Here is a 22,032-nt window from a genome sequence, read left to right as displayed (position 1 = left end):
TAGAGTCACTTTTAAAATTCTTTGCTATTAATAACAGGATGGAAGAAACTGCTTCCAAAAGTTAGGGTATCACAGAGGCTAGAAATGAAAGTGAATTAAGTTATTACCTTTGTCAGGCCAACAAAAAGAAAAAATCATGGCAGATCACCTAAGCGATTAGTTGAAGTCAGTGGAGGCAGCCTCTCCTTTGTGGATATAACCATCTGAATGGGGAGCCCTTTCATTGAAAAGCCCAACACAGACAGATTGATATTGCTTGTATGGTAGAGTGGTAACTACATGTGGATTTAATCTGCCAGCAAACCGAATGTGCATCTTTGTAAGTTGTTAATGTAATTCACCATGTCAATTCAGAGTTTAGTGAACCAAGTTTCCCATGAAAACTAAACCTTCACCTCTCTTCCCTTTATGTTTTATTTCCCACTTTCCCCTTCAGTGATTTTTATCTGCCTCAGATTTCAACACCTCTGTCAAGCAGTCTGCAATACCTCAGGTTTAACTTGATTTTTCCTTTCAAATATAACTACAGAGGTATTTGCTTTCGCTCACTAGGCATGTCTGATCTATGTGATTGTAGCTTTGCAAGTATCCAGTTAACCAACAGCAAAGCTAAATGAGGGGGATAGTGAGTTTTTTATTGATCCAGGCAGTTTTGCCTTAAAAGAGGAGAAACACACTGTTGCACACAAACTTGTTCTGATACATCTATAATCTTTAAAACTCCGCAAGTGGGGAAAACACAATTTATTTATTTATTTGTTTATTTATTTATTTGATGTGAGGAGCTTGACCAGTTTGATTGAAGGAAAGAACATGACTTGAAGATTTCCATAGAAAAGAACCAAATCCAAAAGTCTTTTATTAAAAAAAAAAAGTTTTGAAAGCCTTCAGTTAATTTTTTATTGAATGAGTTATATTTATACTTTGCTATATGCGGGAACTCATGTTTCAGACTGCCAAGAACACAGGATGGGATCATGTGGTTATTGGCTGGTCTACCCTTCAGTACAACAAAGTCACCATTGAAGCATTTACTTTTGAAATGGTTCAGCGTATCCGCATCAGCGCTGGTTCAGTGTAAATGGCTCAGTCTACCCACACATGCCACTCACCAAATTCCAGACACTGTTCTTCCCTTTCTACACTGTGCTTGGTATTATTCAGGATATTACATTTTTTTATAACTTTTTAAGGAATAAAATTTTGTTCTTTTCTGTTTCTCTTAAGTGTTACTTATGTTTGTAAAGAAATTCTGAAGATTCTAAACAAAAGTTCAAATAGTTTCAAAAGGCATCTGGTAAAGAAGAATATATTCTTAATATTTTTTCCTGGGTTTGACAACTGATTAGACATTTTATTTATCATTTGAGAGATGGAGGTTCAGCTCTGTGCTTTGCTGCAGAAATTTTTGCATTTTCTTAGGCAGATCAATTAGGTGTGGCAAAAAATGAATATACAATTATATATATAAAATTAAAACAATAGAAATAAATTAAAATTATATTAGAATAATTATATAAAAGATAGTGATATCTCTTATATAGTCACAAATGTATTGTAACAGTCAGCAATATATATGATGTCATACTGCAGACAAAAATAAAGATTAGCACTGAGAAGCCATTTGAGTGTTAATTTCTAAAAAATTATTGAAATATGAAATAAGTTACATCTTTCAAGATTAACTACATCAAAACCAACTGAGCTTTTATGAAACTGCATTGTAGTCAATAGTTTGAATTACTACCTTTGCTACCTATTGAAAGAGCTGTTCTCAGCTGGTCACTCTGACACCACACAGAGAAAACTGGTTGATCCAGCATTGTTGATATTTTGGTTTAATGCTACTTTTTAAATGATCAAGAAGCTCTGCCAGGACAGATTCAAGACACTGCAAAGCTCATTCATTGAAATAATAATTCTTAGACTAAGCACTGCCAGAGAGTTCAAATGAATGTGTAACATTCAGCATCTCCTGTATCTGGACTCCAAGGGTACGATTCATCTCTCCAGGTGTAGACAACTTCAGACTAAGTTCTGCTAAGCTGTTTTCTGGTTGATGAAAAGACACAGGCATTACCATCTCATGTTATAATAGTTTTCTACATCTTATCTCTGCTGTCTTTAAGGGGTAATACCAAACTCGGACAGAAAGCCTACATTTTAGATACATAGAATGAAATTAATGAAATCCCATGTTATCCTTGTGTATAGATCAGAAAAGGACGATTGGAGCCTACCACCAATAAGTTTATACCTACCCTGCACAGAGCTGACAAAAGCCATAGAGCTTGTGCACTTGTGCTAATGAAGTCTTATGTAAAAGACTTGCAGATGCTTTAACTGATGCTCTGGGGATACTCTAAGTGGCAGAAATGTTACTAGAGAGCAGCAGCAAAAAAAGTGGCTTTAAAATTGCTACTTGGTTGCCTCTTGTGTATCTCATTTCAACATTGCGTGATAAGTCAGTATTACAACTCTAGTAGCATCTGTTTTTTCTGAAGCTATCATAACACTTTGTGACAATGGATTCAGTTCACGGGCACTGAGAATATGTCTTTCTATTTTATCTGAAGCATCACGTATTTGGAATTATTGTTGCACTAGAGAAAAACCTCCTAGGGCTGCTGAAGAGGTACCTGCAGCCTCTTATTTATGTCTTTATTCAACAAAATGTGTCTGCAGGCTTTGGATGAAAGACTGTCAAAGCAAGAAAACCAACTCCATCCTGTCTGACAACCACCAAGAAAAGTTCAGGGTCTTCCTCTAACACGCCAGGAAGCTTCCTTCCAGGTTTCATCCAGATCCCTGGCCAAATGCAGCCATGTCACCTGATCTATAAAGCAAAGTTTCATTTCATTACCCTATTTTTTTTTTGTTATTTATTTGGGTTTGTTTGTTATTTGTTTGGGTTTCTTTGTTTTTTAACAAAATAGGTTCAAGAGTTCAATTTTTTTAAATCTTTGCAAGCCTTAAGGGTTCTTTTTTCTTTTTTTTTGCCTGAAATGAGTTTGTTCAGATAGCAATTCTGTGGAATTGACAAAGGACTGAAGAGATAAGCAAGCGGGAACAGTCAGAATGGATGATCTTTTTAAGCAGTGCAGGTAAAATTGAAAGGGAAGATGGGAGTAAGTTTTTACTAACTAGTCACTCAGCAAAACTCTCTGCAATTCTTTTGCACTCATTTTCAGACAGACAGTGAAATCAACAGTGGTGCTGGCAAGATAAACTCTCAGAAGGAATCCCTCAGTTAAAAATATATTGCAGCTTAATCCTACTCTCACTGAAGTCAGTGTCAGACTGCTACAGGACTGCAGGGATGTGATAGGATGAGTTCATTATGCAGATACCTGTTCCATAAACATGTTCAAAACATAACCTCTCCTTATAAAAGGAAATCTTACTGAAGGAAATGTGGAAGAATCTTCTCTTAATTTCAAATTATAAAAGGTTTTCTCCATCTGTCTCCCTTTTTCTGTGTGCATTTTCAGTCCTTTCTCGAAGTGTGAGGAGACTAATTTTGGTTTATCTTAAATTTAGCTAAGGTCATCCCTTAAGGTTTTGAAATACCTTTAAAAATCTGTACCAAAGTAGAAACACGAGAAGAGTTCTGATTCTTGAAACAATCATAAGTAAAGTAATCTTGATTTCTAATGCAAACCTGTTCAGCAGCATATTCCTAATAAACTAAGCTTTTGGTGTTTCCATTTAATTTCAACTGAGTTCTTTTTGGCTGCATTTAATAAGTTTTGGAGCTGTGTTCAGTTTTAAATAATGTGTTGAATGCCCCTTGCTTAGTTCTATAAGCATTAAAGGAAAGTAAATAATGAAGAACAATGATCATTACCTGCCATTCCTTAGAAAAGTTCATTAAAATCATTTTGTTAAAAAAAGGGCTGTAAACAAGTTTCAGAATAACATCCAGAATATGCCTGGGGACTGTGTCATAGGAGTAACATTTTCCACAAACTCTTCAGTGAGGTTCTAATAACTGTTTTCTGTTTAACAGAACACTGCTTCTCTGTCTTCAAAATTAATTCAACTTTCATTAGGCTGAGAGTTTGCTCTTCTTCTTTTATTGCCAGATTGAAACTGTACTTTATTTCCTATTGTATAAGAATAAGAAATGGGTCACTACTTTCTCTAAAATAAGTCCTAGTTATAAAAACCTATGTATGCATACAGCTGTTGCATTATTTCTTGATTCCATGAGTGAAAAGTTTTCCACAGAGTCTACACATAGCATGCAACTCAGAATCAGCTTCTGAAAGACAAAAAGATTGTCTGAAGAAACTTGAATTATTTAATTCTGTATATTAAGCCTATCAAGCACCCATAGGCTGACCTTGATCTGAGTATGATTTTCAGTCATGTCTCACTTCAATATGGTTCAAAGAACAGATGTTATATTTCAGTGCAAGATATTTCTTTCTCTCATCTCAATTGCAGAAACATTTGATCACCCACAAAGTGAGCATTTACTGGTTTGAAAGTTGATTCTGTTCTTACATTGCTATAATTGCTCCTAAGCTATATGGAGGAACAGCTTAAATTTAGTGCCAAAAACAGGGGAAAAAGGAAATTATCTAGCTGGCCACATTTCATTTGGAAATGTAGTCTCAACATTTTGTAGAGGATGCTACATGTTTTGGAGGAAAAAAAAAATTGTTATTCTGGAAATTAAACTATTTTAAACTACTATAGGCAATGCTCTCCAAAAATGTTACTGTCAACACATGAAAACCAAGGCAATTTGTTCTGTACATAAATTCATGGCAGAACTTCATAGCAATTTATAAGGGAAGTAAACATCCTCCTCCCTTATATGCTATCCTTCAGTAGTCTTTTGAATTCACAAAGAACTCCTTCAAGTTTTCTGCCACATAAACCTTATGTAAGGTGCCTTCAAATGTCTCATTTCTTTATCTCATAACTCTATGGATAAATTTAATGGGTAGATTAGTAGTTTTCTTTAATTGGATTTTAGGCATTTGTTTTGAATCCTAACAGGGATAAACTTCTTTTACATGTGCTGATTTTTAGTCTGTTATTTCTCACCCCACCCTCCCCAATTACTGGCACTAAATTTAATCTGTTCCTCCGAAGCAGTATAAAAAATATGTTTTACATCAGTTCTGGTTGCTACTTTTTATGTCAATTGAAGAAACATTTCACATTTCATGGGAATTAATTACAACCTACAGATAGCCTTGGCAGAAACTTGTGACACGAAAATGTGAAAGCTAGAACTGTTTTCTAGCAAAATCTTTGGGCTACTGCGTTAATGGCTGCAATAATCACTTTTGTGCCTCATTCTTACTAACACTAGTTAAGCTTCATCATATAACCTCACAGAAAAGTGGTCTGTGATTGATATCACTGTTACTCAGAAACGCCTTTGATGACTGAATCAAAGCTTCTGGCAGGAGCTGGGTTCAGAATCTGCTTTGAGCAGGGAGTTGAATTAGATGATCTCTGGAAAACCCTTCCAACTCCTTCCAAACTTCTGTGATTTTGTGAGTCTCTGAACAGTGAAAAGACCCATCCAACTGTATTGATCATTAAAGCTAGAGAAATAAAATAGAAGGAAAATTCACAACCAGTTGTACATCCAATAAAAAAGGAAGAAAAAATTAGCATCCTTCTTTTGAAATTTAACAAATAACATCACATTGAAAAATATACGTGAAACTTCCTAAAAATTTATTACTGTTTTTTTTTTGTAATTTATGTTCTATTTAATAATAAAAAAGAGAAGCAATGGAGAAAAACAAACCCATAGTAATGACTTTCATAATATAGAACTATTTTCAATTCAACATTATTCTTTTCTAGCAAACAATCTTTGCAATTATTGCTCTTAAAATCTTGATTTATGAAGAATAATATTTTAAATTGCTGATTTCAATTTTCAGTTCTTTTCTTGAAATGTTCTTCTGCAGCAAGGTAACAAACTTTAGAACAAATGCTGAAATGGTAAGAGAATTTTAAAAATGTATAGGTTTTTCCCTTTTTTTTTGTGCACCTTAAAATGCCATTTCAACATGTCTAATATAGAAAGTAACCACCTGTAATTTTAAAAAGAGAATGTTTACATTGGTACTTTATTGTTTCCTCAGTAACTGTATATTACTATAATTTTCAGATCCTATAAACTATTTTTTGGGTAGAAGATTCTGTTTACATAAAGGAGGTTATTTTATCAAAAATTATATATTTGATGATATTTGATTTTAGTCTTGAAAATATACAGGAATATGTAAAAATCATTTCTTACATGAGATGACTGAATCTGAAATCACTTATATATTCAGGAAGCACACTTCCATAACAAAAGACCATGAAGTACAGAGTTACATTTCTTACAGTAAAATATAGTTATTATCCTTCATAACATAACCAGATGGAGTCAAAAACTTAGTGTTTGTCTAAATTTTGTAATTTTTTTCAGTTTTAATCAATTAAATGATGATTACGCTGTTTAATATTGTATTATATTAATAACAGGAGGCTGATAAAAAAATCCAGTAGGGCAATAATCTGTGTCAAGGACCTGAAATCATAAAGTAATTCTTCTGAATGCTTAGTCTTTTTTAGGGAATGAGAAATATATTAATTGGGATATAACCTTAATCAGCTTTACTTAAGTAAAAGAGTTTGCTTTTCACATAGTTCAGAAAGAAAATTAGAGCTAAAACCTGCAATATGCCTTGGTATGAAGAAGACATAAGAAAGTTTAAGATAACGCCAGAGGCTACAGTATTAGAAATAAATCGACAAATAAATTAAATGAAGGTTGGATATTTTATTGAGTGCCATGATCTGCTTCTCCTTTACATATGAAAGGGAAAAGTGAGTACAGTTTGAGATATAGGAAAGATTTAAGATTTAGGTAAGCAGAGACTGATGTATAAATGTTCATTTTTCTGGTTACTGTCCCTTTGGTGAACAGAACGCAATTCTGAAAAGGCTTCTTTGAGTCACCTACTCAGTTAATGTGTTTAAAGGATAAAGAGACTTTCTGTGTTAACTCAAGTGGGTAACAAGGCCTGCTGCCCTGGGCTTCACTCCAAGTGTAGATTGCAAAATTGCAGAGGAGCAATCATGCTCTGAGAGAAGTGAAAGAAACCTGTCATGTCAGGGGGGCCATCAGGAGGATGAAATGGGATCTCCAGAAAACTTCATGAATGATTCACTTCTTGATTTTTTGTGGTAAAACACAGAAAGGAAAATACATCAGTTTGATTTGGCCCCTGCCCGAGATAATTTCCTATATTTTTAATCAAAATGGAAAATATAATTGATTTCAGGTTCAAGAAAACGAGTTAAAGAAATTCCCCAGAATACTAGGGAAATAATTTTCTTTCCTTGTTTTTCTGAAGACATAGTTTATTACTGAGGAATTTGCCTTTTATCACATTATTACTTTACCAGGGGTCTCTTTGGCCCTACTTGAGCAGCAGAGTTGAACCAGGTGACCTTCAGAGGACTCTTCAGACCTCAAGCATTCTTTGATTCTGTGCTGTGATAAAGACCAGAGTATGGTCTGGAGTGTTCTTCATCTCGCCTCTTCTACTTTATGTGATCATTTACCTAGTAACTAGAGGAAAAATTGAAAGATATCCTGGCGTGTATCAGAAATAATGTAGCCAGTAGGACTAGGGAAGTGAATCTCCCCCTCTACTCAGCATTGATGAGGCCACATCCTGAGTACTATGTTGTCTAGTTCTGGGCCCCTCAATTCAGGGAGCTCATTGAGGTGCTGGAGCAAGTCCAGAGAAGGGCAACAAGGATGATGAAGGGTCTGGAACACAAGTCCTATGAGGAAAAGCTGAGGGAGCTGAAATTGTTTAGCTTGGAGAAGAGGAGACTCAGGGGGCACCTTATCATTCTTTACAACTACCTGAAGGGAGGTTGTAGCCAGGTGGGGGTTGGCCTTTTCTCCCAGGTAACCAGCAACAGTAGAACAAGAGGACATAGTCTTAAGCTGCACCAGGAGAGGTTTAGGTTGAATATTGGGAGGAATTTCTTCACATAAAGAGTGATTTGACATTGGAATGGGCTGCCCAGGAAGGTGGTGGAGTCACTGTCTCTGGAGGTGTTTAAGACAAAACTGGATTTAGCACTCGGTGCCCTGGTCTAGTTGATATTCTTGGTTTTGGTCACAGATTGGACTCAATGAACTCTTTTACAATGTAATTGATTTTATGTTTCTGTGTGATATAAGTAGAATTGAGTTACCTAAACAAACACCTTTAATTTAGTTATTTTGGGTTTCTACCTGCTTTTCCAAAAGGGCACGTTTACCCTTTAACTCTGTGTTCAGATAATGGCCTCAACAGATAACTCAGATGTGCTGTGAGATTGCAAGTGGTTCTCAAAGGCTTAGTTACCTACCATGGGTATCATTAACATCTCTGTACCTCACTTTTAATTTCCCCCAATTCGATCTAAAGGACTATTCAAGATAAACAAGTACCATAGGAGAGATTGAGGGCAATCTGTCATTGATAGAATCATTATCAGTTACCAGAATATATCTATTATTAATTTTTCTCTGGTCAAAAGTTAAAAATCAATCATGAAAAAAGTAGTGTTTTGGTGACAGAAGCAGGAGTGTTAGGGTAGTTTAAAGCTCCAAGTGGTCTTCCTCTGCAGTCTCGTAAGAGCAACTGGTTTATGTATAGAACACGAAACTTGCCTACATTAGATTTTACTCTCCAGCAACTATACTACCTGACTTTCCAAATTTTACTGCAATTTGAAAACATGTGAAGGTACTAAAAAATCATGTCATTGGTTTCCTTACTTCTTGAGCAAAAAGATGACTGACATTTAACAAAAGTCTTCTGACAAAAAAATTTCTCTAACATTTGAAGTCCTTAAGTTTGGTGGGTTTTTTTGTTTTGTTTGGGTGGGGTTTTTTGTTTGATTTTGGGTTTTTTTATTTGTTTTGTTTTGTTTTGTTTTGTTTTTTTTTCATTTTTTTCTCCCTTGGAGATAGTTGTTTAATAGACTACAAGGGAGTTTTCTACCTGGTGTTATTTCTCATTTGCTAGACATGCTGTACAGTGTTTTGAAATCAGAGAAAGATTCATATTGACATCACAGGATTAAGTCTCACTAATGTGTAACCCATTATTTTCGATGCAAATGTAGTAACTAGCAATCTTATCGGAAAAGATACTACAGTGCAGAACACATTTTTCAGTGTTTGAAAACATTAAACTTGCAGCTTCCTTACAAAGTGTCTGGAACAGTAATTTCTGTATTCAATTACTTAGAATTTTTTTAATTCCTAATCAAATTTCATGAAAGTAAAGAAACACAATTTATATGGAGAAAAATTGAGTCAGACCAGACTATCACTAAAAAATGAACATTGCTAAAACAAAGTCCCTTATGTTAGTTTTTTGCCAAATTCTTCTGGGGAAATTCCTAGCTTTCAACTTTCTTCCTCATTTTAACCTGTCAAGACCAATTTCAGAGATGCACACAAGCATAATTGAAAGTGCAATTTCTTTTACACTACAAAGTAAGTCTCCCTCTATCAATGTAAGCAAGTCTGAAAATTAGTCATATCACATAAATTTGCTCAAATATTTCATAACTCCACAGTTCAAATTAAGTCATACATAGTAATTATAAACTAGTTTTGCAAAGTACCATAGCTCCTTTAGATTAATAATGTGAAGTTTTGTTTAAAATGAATTTCAAATAATATTTGTCCATGACATGTCCTGCTAAAATAATAAAAAAACACCTGTGCTCTCAACAACTTCTAATGTTGGTTGGTATTGGATGTACTAATTCAGGCTACAAACATATTTGGTTCTTGAAACATAGTTACAATATTAAATAGGCTGCTGCTTTCTTAGCTACCAGTAACAGCTGAGTAATTCAAATGTGAGGATATATAATAGACTGGAGTGTAGGCACTGTGTTAGACCTCCTGTGTTAAATGGTGGAGATAATTCTATGGTTGGAGCTTAATAAGAGGAGTACATCGAATACTCTATAAAGTCAGTAGAGAGAAAAACCTAACTTTTATTTAAAGCAAATTAGTCTTAAACTTCCAATCATACTCTTATAAATCATTAGCATTTAAAAATTGACTTATGTTTCTTTTTATTGCTCAATTCTAGTTCACTTATCACTTCTTCCTAAAAAGGTTCATGTTTTTAGTTATCTACTTCTTTTTTCTTAAGTTCTGAAAAGTTTAATGGTGCCATTCTTCTTCATGAAATTTTTATGCTATACAGGTAGCAAAATAGTAATAGAGGGATGTGGGAGTTTACATCGCTTATCAAGTTTTGTTAATTAGTATTTTCTAGAAAACAACTATGGTCAATACACACAGAAGATTTAATTTTGTTATTCAACAAATAAAGTATGTTTTCTCTTTTCTACATTTGAAATAATCCCTTTTTGAAACTATACATCAAATGAGCTGTTTGGATTCATAATACTCCTGTGCCCTGGTACCTAAACTAACTGGAATTATTGGAGGTTATACCATTAAGTCAGACTGGGGAAGAACTGAGGACTAGATCCAAAACCAGACCAGAGACAGAGGTATACTGCACACTGACAAAGTTTTATGTATAGACCAAATGGTCTATACATAATGTGGTGATAACACACATTATTATGGTGTTGCACTCATATAGACACAAATATGTTGCCTTTGGGGCATGACCTGGATGAAGTCCTTGAATTAGCTTCAATTGCAAAGCCATTTTAGGCTGCAGTGTAAAGTAACCAGAGGATCTGAGTATGACTTATTATTTGATAGGACAGAGAAGTAACTTAAGAACAGAAAAATACATTTCACAATAAGAGGTACATGATTAGATAACATTTAGAATGGACTCTTAATATATTATGGGTTTCAGTGTTTCTTGATTTTTATTTACCAGTAAATCTCATCTGCCCCAATCTAAAAGTCTGTAAGTCCTGAAGATCTTGTCAAAATCGACCTAGCCTTTTCTGGAGTGGGATTCATCCCACCAGCTTAGAATTGCACACATGGACATTATTATCCAAGACTGACATCCCATGACCTCTTTTTAGTTAAAGGAGGGAAGTAGGGCTCTCCATGAAGGACTCAAGTTTTAACCTAAAATAGGATAAAATTAACCAGATATATTGCACACTGTATCTACCTCTTTCTCTCTCTATCACTCTTCTGTCCTAAATTAAATTCTTGTCTGCACAGATTCAGCTTGAAAGCATGTTCTGGCACTTCTAGGGTGCATTTTATCTGATCTGTGTTAGATGTCTTCTTCAGAGTAAGATGAACCATTTCCTACAAGTATCCACTTCCCTCCATTGACTATAAACAAGATCTAAATGACTCCTTCTGTAGGTAGCTATGTTTGGCCAGGTGATTCCCATACACTGTCTAATGTAGCACATATAGCTGGAGGAAGAGTTAGATCATTTCGGAATAATGAACATCCCCAGTGGTTTATATATCCCCTCTGGGGCTATATATAACTTAGCATTTATTGAAGCTGTTCTGATATATGTTAGCAGCCAAACTGGCACTAAGATCAAGGGAGAACAGAGATACCCTAAACCACATTTCATATTTCTTCTTTTGGCCAGTCCTGAGAGCAGGTCACTATCACTGAATCCATTCTTCATGAAATGTGTATCTGAACTCAGGATAAACTTTATCCAAACCCACATTTTGTAGCAGGATAAATTCAGTGTTGTGTACCAGACTCAAGTGTAAAGGAATTCCAGTCTGTGGAACACAAGGATAATTTTGTGCAAGCTTGGCCAAGTTTTTGATAAAACCTAGACAGTAGAGACATGTTTGTGGTGTTTTCTGAGGTGAAGGGAAATTTTGGGGGAAATTAGGTTGTCTTTTCACAGAATGGCTTCTGAAAACTATCAAAGAGTAGTCTAGCCATTAGCTACTTATTTTCATAATTTGGTAACACTAAGCTGTTAAGGAAGTTTGAGATGTTAATGTAATGACTTATTTTTTTTTTGTGGTTTTTGACTTTGCATCCCTCAATAACTTCATCTGCAGATCTTAAAGCAGCATAAAAGAAAGCAGTATGATCTTCATATTATGCAGATAGAAAACAGAAGGTATCAGAATGTTTCCTAAGGATAGTAAACAGGCCCGGGAAAATTCAGAATTGCAAAAACTGGTTTTTTAAGCTCTAGGCCAGGTTTCTTTACATGAAACAGCACCCCTTACACTGGAACTAATATAAAGTATGTGCACATCCATTTGAGCATATCTAAATCATCAGGAAGTTGACATGACAGCATTTAAATTTCTAGACTAAATTATATTTCGTTTCCATTTCATGGTGTCATAAAACTCGATAAAGAATATGTTTTCAGGCAATGAATTTACTTCCAGTGACGTAGAAACTGAATATATTCCTGAGAAGTTGTATTGGTTCCAAGGCAAGCAGATCCAAATGCTCTAGCTGGCCTGATCTGTTGCTGAATTGTTCTAATCAGTGCTCAATACACTGCATGGCAAAATTCAATGCTGTAAGTTATACCCTAAATAATTTTTTCTTTATATTACATTTGTAGGCACAAAATAGTATAGTGTTGTGACTTGACTCCTCGTTTTAGTTGGCAGTGCTCAAAAGCAGATAGTGAATAAAAACCCAGATAAAATTGAGTGTTTAAAAAGGAGTGGATAATGAAAGAAAAAGGGGGGAGCCAACTGAGAGCATACTCTGTTACAGACAGGTAGAAAGATGATTGCTCTCTGAAGAATAAAATGATTCAGCTAAGAAATATAGGATACGAATCATGTACTACAGCGACAATAAACTCAGAAAATTATCCAGTAAAGGAACAGAACTTAAATAAACTATCTGCATTTAAAGGGCTCTAAAGTTTCAGTCTTAACAGTTCAAGAGCTTTGTATTTCACTTTTAGAGACTGTTGAGCTTGTTGAAGGTGTTTGGAAAAACATATTTAAAGAACATTTAAAAAATGAGGCTGGGCATATGCCAAACATTACTCCATGGAGACTTGGAAAGGTCCTGAAATAGGCTCTGCAGAGAGGCCACCTTACACTGTGGGTATTATGTGGTTTGTTCCCAGGCTGCACGCAATCCCAACACTGCCAGTGACAGCTCCACTGATCCTGGTGGAAGAGCAATGGGAACTGCGCTTGACTGGGGTTGTAGTACTTCCTTGTTTCCATGACTTTCTCTTGCTTGAGATACAGTAAAGCAATCATGAGATGTTAACTGTATTTCACTTGTTTATACGTCCTGAAGCAGCTCAAGGAAGATGAACAGAGGATCCCCCTGTTCTCATATGCCTTCCACGTTATGAGGCTGTCAATTCAAAGTTGTTCTGTCCAAGGTAACTTAAAGTACAGCTACACTGTCTTTAAATTAGACTTGCTTACACTCAAGATTTGATTTGAGATTTTAGAGCCAAGTGGCTTGACTATCTTTAACCACACAGCCTGTACAGCTAAAGCTTGACAGGGGGCTTGCTTGGCTTTCCCAGAGTATAAAAAATACACAGGCCACGGATTAATGAGAAATTTGCACTTGAATGTGAGCTGTAAAGTAACATCTGAGCTAACATGATAATGCAGATTCATTCTTACCTCTTCTTTTTCACTTTTAGATTTATACATAATACCAACACATAACAAAAAATACAAAATCATAATTTTTTTTACAGAAGATTTAGATACACTTTTCATGAAAGTTAAAATGTGATTATTCTATGGAATTCAAAATATATAAAAATCTTATTTTGTATCTTTGTACTGTAGAAACAATCTTTTCAGTCTAAACCAGAGATCTTCCCTTCGTGTCAGCTTTAGAAAGCTCTAAAATAAAACTGTGTGTAACTAACCTCTCCTTTTCTCCCTCAGCAATATCATTCCAAATAACCTGTTTATTTGCTTCTCCACTTTCTTCATTGCCTCCTGTGTACTGTGCTCTGCAAACCCATCCACAAAAGCATCACCCTTTCTCCACTGAAGTTACTCAGCCACTTCTGCCATCAAGCCCAATGTCTCCAGTTGCTTCCCTTAGTCAGCTATGCCACACAGAAGTACCTCTGGAAAGGGTACACAGTGGTATCAGTGTTTTTCCTGCCAGGTTTCTCCACTCATTCCTTACTATTTCCTATCCTTTTTGATTCATGTTAGCCTTCTACAGTACCAGGTTAAAGACTCTGTAATTTACAGTGTTGCTGACCTCAGACACTCGACAGATATATGTTAGCCCCTGAATAATAATGAGCTTGGTTTTAAAAAATATGTATTTGCATGATCATGTTTACACATTTTATTTGCCCTCTTTAATTTTACATGAGATTTAACAGTAAATATTTTAACCATGAGGGCTAAGGTGGGGTGTTCTTTATATCAAAGCTGAGATTCTTATATGAAAATATTACTCTAGGAGCTGAAGGTTAGAGAAAACATCAGATATCCCAAAAGCTGTGATTAAATTAAAATACAGTATTTATTTGTGTTTAGGAGACATTTGTTTGAATACTAGGGGTTTACTCCATCATTATTTATCCTCCTGTGTCCTACTCTTCTTTTGTCTGAGTTTTTTGTCTACTGATCAAGAGATGATAGATCCATAAAAGTTGAACCATTGATGAAGTTCTTCATTCTTTGAGGAAGAGGAAGAAATGCCAAGAAATGCCAAAGTTATTCTGAACTTTGTCAATCAGATATTGTGATGGCTTGACCTTGGCTGAACGCCAGATGCCCACCCAGCTGCTCTATCACTCCCCTTCCCAGCAGAACAGGGGAGAGAGTAAGGTGTAAAAAAAACCCCAACTCGTGGGTTGGGATGAGGCAGTTTATTTAAAGCAAAAAGTAAAGTGAAGCTTGCGCCTGCAGAAGCAAAAGATAGTAGGGTTTATTCTCTACTTCTTATCAGCTGTGGTGGTCAGCCACTCTCAAGAAGCAGGGCTTTGGTATGCGGGATGGTTTCCCAGCAGGCAGCCATTAGACAATGAATACCCACCCTCCTGCTCTGTGCCTTAGCTTTTATATCTGAGCTGATGTCACATGGTCTGGAATATCCCACTGGTCAGTTTGGGTCAGCTGGCCTACTTGGGTCCCCTCCCAGGATCTTGCCCTCAGCTAAGGAAGGTGCTGTGCTCAGTAGTAGCCAAAACACTGGTGTGTTATCAACACCCTTCTAGCTGCCAATGCAGAGCACAGCACTGTGAGGGCTACTGTGGGGAAATGAACTCCAGCTCAGCCAGACCCAATACAGATGTGAAAGGAAGAGTTTGGTGCAGTTTATGAATCTGTCAGACTGTTTTGTTACCACAGCTGAAAAAAGAAATTGAAACTGGGTGTACAGAGAGTGAGAAAGAGACTTCCTAGAGAAGACTGAAAACTTTGTTGCATGGAAAACCTATGATGTTGATCTCTGAGAGAAAAGTGGATGGCGAAACTGGACCTTAGACTTGATAGGAAAATTCTGCTGCATCTGGAGAGAATGAGTGTAAATGGGAAAACAAATAGCTCACACGCCAAATTCTCAGTGAACATAATAATAACTAGTAGCAGGTGTGTTCCATAAAGGACCTGTATCTCCATTCTATATAGAAGATTTAGGACTGGAAATCTGGTGTTATGGTGCAACCAAGAAGTTCAAATCTGCTGTAATGGCTTTCCTTTTTAATGACAGAAGGAAGAGAATCTAATATGCAGTGTTTTCCCAAAGGTGTCTAACTAAAAAGGGGCAGACTGGTAAATGCGGTTGTAAACAAATATATTTTCTTAATTCCCTCCACCCATCTAAATGATAACCATAAATTATGGAAATTTAAACTTTGATTTTTTCCTTCAGGTTTGTCAAAATTATCCCAAGCCTTTCAAATACTTATGACTAATATATACAATAACATTTCTATTAATTTTAGTGGCAATATGCAATGCATAACATTAAATATCTTCATCTTATTTTTAGGTTATAATTTTGTTAGTTGCAAAAAAATAAATATGAGAGGTCAAATCCAAATGGGTAGATTTCAATTACTGGTCAGAAATCTTCCAGGAAAATAAATATACCAGGTTTAATGTGATTGAAAATATTCCACATTTTATAAAATACATTTAGGACCTTGCTGCATTTGCTGCATTATGCAACAAAGATTAGTGGGTAAAATCTATGTGGTGCAAGGCAAATATTTTCAAAGATCAAGTTGTGCAATCAACAAAAGTCCTTAAATTCACCTCAACTATCTAGTTGCCTGAGCACTCTGGCATGAGAACCGAACAGTAAAGATATTCACAGGAGTAGAAAGAACATCCTTATGTAATTTCAGAGAAGAATGGCTAACTGATGTTTTAAATGATGATATGACAAAATGATTAGACTGAGCATAGGTGAGTTACTTCCAGTATCTGGCAGTGGAATGCAATTTCAATGCGACAGCTGCAGTTCTCTTGGAGATTTGACCAAAGGGGAGTACTTGAAAAAGATAAAGATCAAAGGATGTTGGGCTAGGGTGTGGGAATCTTGTAGATAAAATTCCAAATCTGGATGAGCAGCATCCATTGCTCTCAGCTTCTTGGCCTCCTTTCCTTCCACCTAAAGTGCAACTGAAAAGATTTTCTATCTTGTTCTTTCCTTGCTTCCTTACATATTAAGTTTAAGCGTCTCTTCCTTACTCTCAAAACACTTCACAGGTCCACTCCTGGTTGCACACTGCCCTCCTCACCTCTTCCTCTCTCTGCAGCCTGCCAGCTCTCCTTTTCTGACTGCCCTCTTTGTCTTCCAAAACTACTGAACATTTTGCACCTTTTTTACTATGCCACCCTGTAGCTCTGGAACAACCTGGTGATTATTCCAGGCCAAACAGCCCCTCTGCTGCCCTGCTGTATAAAGGAATAACTTCCATCTATAATTTCTGGCAGCCCACAGCCACATAGGAAAGGACATAATGAGCCAGAGTTCATGAATGGAGGGGGGGTGGGGGGTCTCAATACTCAGCAAACCTCCACAGCTCAGGAATGGAGGCAACTACAAGACTTTAAACAAGTGGAATTAAGCTGAAAGGATGTAGGGACAAACTTACACAATTTCTCTCTTGATTTTGTTTAATTTAAGCCATAGCTTGCTTTTAAGCAAGCATAAAGCACTCTAATCAATATAAAGGTGACATATAGCAGTTTGTACCAATTATTAAATTACTCTTTTTATAACACTTTTCATCAGCATATGTGAGAGCACTTTACAGGGAATATGGCAGAATTGTTCCCACTTTGAAGAAGTGGAGACTGAAGTACAGAGGCTTGAGATCCATTTCCAAGGACACAACAGTCTATAGTGGAGAAGTAGAAATAAATCCAGGTCCTCTGAATTCCACCTTTGAGGTCGATCCATTACAGTATGTGGCCAACTGCCTGTTCTATTCTACTTCCTATCAAAGCTTTACAACTGTAGTAGGTAACAAGAGGACAAAACTGAGTGGTCTGACCATGAAGCCAGTTCTCCTATCAGGTTAGAAGATGTTTATGAACTGGTTCAGAATAGTCCTCTAAAGTAAAGCAAACAAAAGGTTTTGTCTTTTCCCCCCCTCTCCACTAATTGGATTCATATTTTTATAACATCTGGGTAAGTAAATCCTCTAAATGGGTTCTTTCCTCTAAGAATGATACAGAAGTCGGAAACATTTCCTCATAAAATGTTAAAAACAAATATCTATCTCTTCAAGGATGAAGAGTCATTATCACCAATTAGTGGATCCTGCAAGTGACTTTTTAGTTTGGATGTCTAGATTCAGTAGGAAATAATTTTGATTTGAAACTACTGGAGTCATTAAGAGAAAAATATACTTGGAAAATGAGAAAATCAGGTAACGTACTCACTTGTATTCATTTCTAAATTCCAGTAACATGGTCAGAAAACTGAAATGAAAGCACCCATTTTAGACAGCTATAAATAAACTGGAAATGCAGTCCCGCTGACAGAAAGAGCTCATGGGGCTCTTTATTTTCAGTTTGCCACTGAAGAAAAGCTCTTTCCTTTCACATATGCTTTACAATGAAACTGTGTTCAGGCTAGATAGTGCTATAAGGTCAATACACATATATTTGGAAAAGAAAACTTGTGGAAGACATATGAACAATTTCCTTTGTTTAATGCAGAGGGTTGTGTTTGGGATCTCCTAAGAGAATGTGTTGGTAGTTTGATTCAGAGAATGAATAAAAACATGACCTTTTGAGAACCAAAGGTTAATCTAACACAACAGTATCCAGAGGAGAAGTTATAACTACTCAGAAGCCCCACAGAATAGCCTGAGGCAATAACTGGCAAACAGTGAAGAGAGTGGTCCAAGTAGGATAAAAACTTTTTATTTTTTATAAAAAAAATGTATTCCAAGCTGGTATGTAACCTTCAATTAAGTCAAGGTTACATACACTGTCAGGAAGTTGCATATAGATTCTGTGCTTAGGTCCCTTGGGTTCTCAGGCATTCTGGAGCAAAAACTAGCCATTCTGTGACTTTCAGGCTTTTTATTAAATGTTAAGAGGAACATAAATAGTTCAGTCTACCAAGTGGATTTTATTTTTATGTCGAAGACATAGTTATTGACCTTTTGCTTCTGAAAGTTAGTTTGTAGAATATGCAATTCATACCGTAATCTCACAGAGCAGTGTCCAAAGTCCCTGTAAATACTGAACAAATCAAAGTGTAATTCATGGCCAGTCTTCGCGAACGAAGATTTGGGAAAGGTCATTACCCTTCAAGCCTGCACAGTGGATTTTTTAGGTGAGACACAGTGTGCGCTGAACTGAGCCCACCCTTTAATCCTAAGGTTCAACTGCCAGGGCCGAGCGAGCTTGGACAGTGGCAGTGAGGTCCTCAGGACGTAGGTTTGTTTAGAGTGACCTTCTCTTAGATGGATGGCCTTACAGGGCTGACGAGCTCCATCTGCCCGGAGGAGTTCCCTGACTGGGAATCGAACCCGGGCTCCTCCAAAGTGTAATTACAACATGTAAATCCACATCCTGGGCTGCATCACAAGAAGCATGTGAGAAACCCCCTGGAGTGCTGCATCCAGCTCTGGGGCTCCAAGCAAATAAAAGAATATGGACTGGCTTGAGTGGATCCAGAGGAGGGCCACATAGTTGATCAGAGGGCTGGAGTACCTCTCCTGTGAGGAAAGGCAGAGACAGTTGGGGTTGTTTGGACTCTGGGGAGTCTAAATGCTCTGGGGAGACCTTATAACACCTTCCAGTGCCTAAAGGGAGCCAACAAGAGAGCTGGAGAGGGTCTTTTTACAAGGGCATGTAGTGATAACACCAGGAGGAATGGCTTTAAACTGAAAGAGGGTAGATTAAGAAGAAACTCATTACTGTGAGGATGGTGAAACACTGCAACAGTGTTGGGCAGCAAACTACTGTTGTGGATGTCCCATCCCTAGAAGTCTTCAAGTCCAGGTTGGATTGGTTTTTGAGCAACCTGGTCTAGTGGAAGCTGTTCTCTGATGTTCTGAGTTGCCCCTGGCTGGATGCCAAGTGCCCACCAAGCCATTCCATCGGTCAATCCTCTCCTCAACTGGAAAGGGGAGAGAAAATATAACAAAAGGCTCATGTGTTAAGATAGGGATGGGGAGACATCACTCACCAATCACCATGACAGGCAAAACAGACTTAGGAAAATTAGCTGAATTTATTACCGATCAAATCAGAGTAGGATAATGAGAAGTAAAACAAATCTCATATATTCTTATTCCCTTCTTCTCTGGCTGCAATTACTTCTGTACAATCATTTTTTTTTCTTCTTTTTATTCTTCTTAAACATGTTATCACGCAGGCATTAGTATCAGCGTTTATGGGTTGGACCTTGGTCAGTGACTGGTCCACCCTGGAGTTGACTGGCACTGGCTCCCTTAGACATGGGGAAGCTTCTGGCAGCTTCTCACAGAAGACACTCCTGTAACCCTGTCACTGTTAAAACATTGCAGCACAAACCCAATATATGCGCCCATGGCAGGGGGGTTTGGAACTGAATGACCTTTAAGGTCTCTTCCAACCCAAACCATTCTATGATTCTGTGAAATTCAATGGATTATATTTTTAACTAAAGTTAATTGATTATATTTGAATTAATATTTTACAGTATTAAAAGTCTGTGATTCTGAAATATAAAAACACTGAGTTTGGTAGTATTATGATATCAGCTAACAATCTTATCCTCCTAAACAGTCCACCAGAGATTATGAATAAGGATAGTGTAGTTTACTCAAATACTTGAAAGTGTGATGGTATTTAGTTATATATGATTTTTTTTGTGAGTCTCAGAGGGTTTTCTCTGTGGTCATAGGTATTTTTTGGCCCAGGTTTTCCACAGAGGTAAATTCTCTTTCCTTAGTATTCTAAAATATTTATTATTATTGCAGGATTTGATTTATGCAGACAGAACAGAGACTATTCCTCATATTGGGCTAAATAGGTAGTTTTAAAATTACTATAATATTATTTTATGTCTGAACTTTCTTGATAAAAATTTAAAAGATTTTATGAACAAAAAAAATCAAAACCTGCGTAAAGTTAATGTAGAATTTTCTTTCTGTAGCAAAAAATATTGCGTGGATCCCATCTCTGTCCAGCAGTGTTTTACAGGTTATCTTATTGCTAAGAAAGCCAGTAATTTCCAGTCAATATTTCTTGTATATTTTATAATCAAACAACTTCCATTTCATTCCTACATAAGTTACCTCTAGTGTCATCTGCACTGGTGATTCTTCTTGCCATTCTCCAGCTCTTGACTGGATATTTTTAAAAAGTGTCACTATATACTGTGATGTAAAACAAAAACGTTGGCAAAATGATTAAATCAAAGTAGAAGAGCAGATGTTTGCTCTCTGGAAAAGCTTAACCATTTGGGATTGGGTAAACCAATTATTTTGTTTCTCAATTTTGGTTTGACTGCAGTTCTTCATGAAACTCTGTGATTAGTCATTCCATGTTATATTCCATCGTTAAAACTTTTTACTTCCTGACATATTCTGTCAGAAAGTATCTAAACGTTAATGTACCCTGAAAGTGACTCCTGCTATTTCTAGCAAATCTGTATTAGACACCCGATTTCCTGACTTTTCTCTTTTTCTTATTCTTATTCTCTTTCTCTTTTTTTTATCTCACCTTCCAACAACACAGATAACAGGGATAAAATAGCTGGTGACAATAGTAATAATTTCATCTTTAGCTTTACCATATCTCTAAAAAGCTGAATCCTTTTTCTGGGTTTCGTTGTAAAGATTTTAGGATTTACCAGACTATCTTTTGGTATGAGGCCCATAGCACTACTTCAAAACATTTATCAATCTGTCATATTCAGTTAAAATTAGGCATTGTATTCCAGAGCTATTTAGAGGGCATATAGGCAGACAGACATAGAGAACTCTTTCTTCAGTTTCTTTAGAAACTTTCTCTTTTATTCCAAAATTAGTGACCTATCTGTGAAAAATGTTTGAGTAGATAGCAACGTATGTTATATCAGAAATGTGATGGTCAGGGGAAAATGGTAAGAAAAATTTCTGAAGAAGTTGAATGTCTAATTTAAAATAAAGTCCCCGTTTACCACCCACACCACACTTAGAGAAGAACTAAATCTATCAGTACTGTCAAGTTAATTGTCTGGGATAATAATTATTTCAGCTTTCATTTAGCTGTTTATCTTTGATACATATTATTATGGTTTTTCTTGAGTTATAAAAAAAATCATCTATATTAGCACTATACAAAATAAAAAACCTCAGCAAAAAGCTTTGCAGTTTGGCAAATTAAATAGCAGAATACAGTTCAAGAAACAAAGTCTTGCTAGAATAAAACACTGTGTTATCTTAAGCAATGGCTCGCCACTTGTTCCTCTCTAACATGAGGATAATGAAAAGGATTTCTCTGTAAAGTGAATTAGGATTTACAGATAAAGTGCAATAAGAAAGAAATAATGCATGATTATGAACTTATTTATTCAAGTGAATATGGGCAATATATTATTATTATATATTATATTATTATATTGTATTATTATT

The sequence above is a fragment of the Corapipo altera genome, unplaced genomic scaffold (assembly GCF_003945725.1).
Source record: "Corapipo altera isolate COAL_440 unplaced genomic scaffold, ASM394572v1 1b, whole genome shotgun sequence".
NCBI classification, from domain to species: Eukaryota; Metazoa; Chordata; class Aves; order Passeriformes; family Pipridae; genus Corapipo; species Corapipo altera.
Note: the sequence above shows the minus strand (reverse complement) of the source record.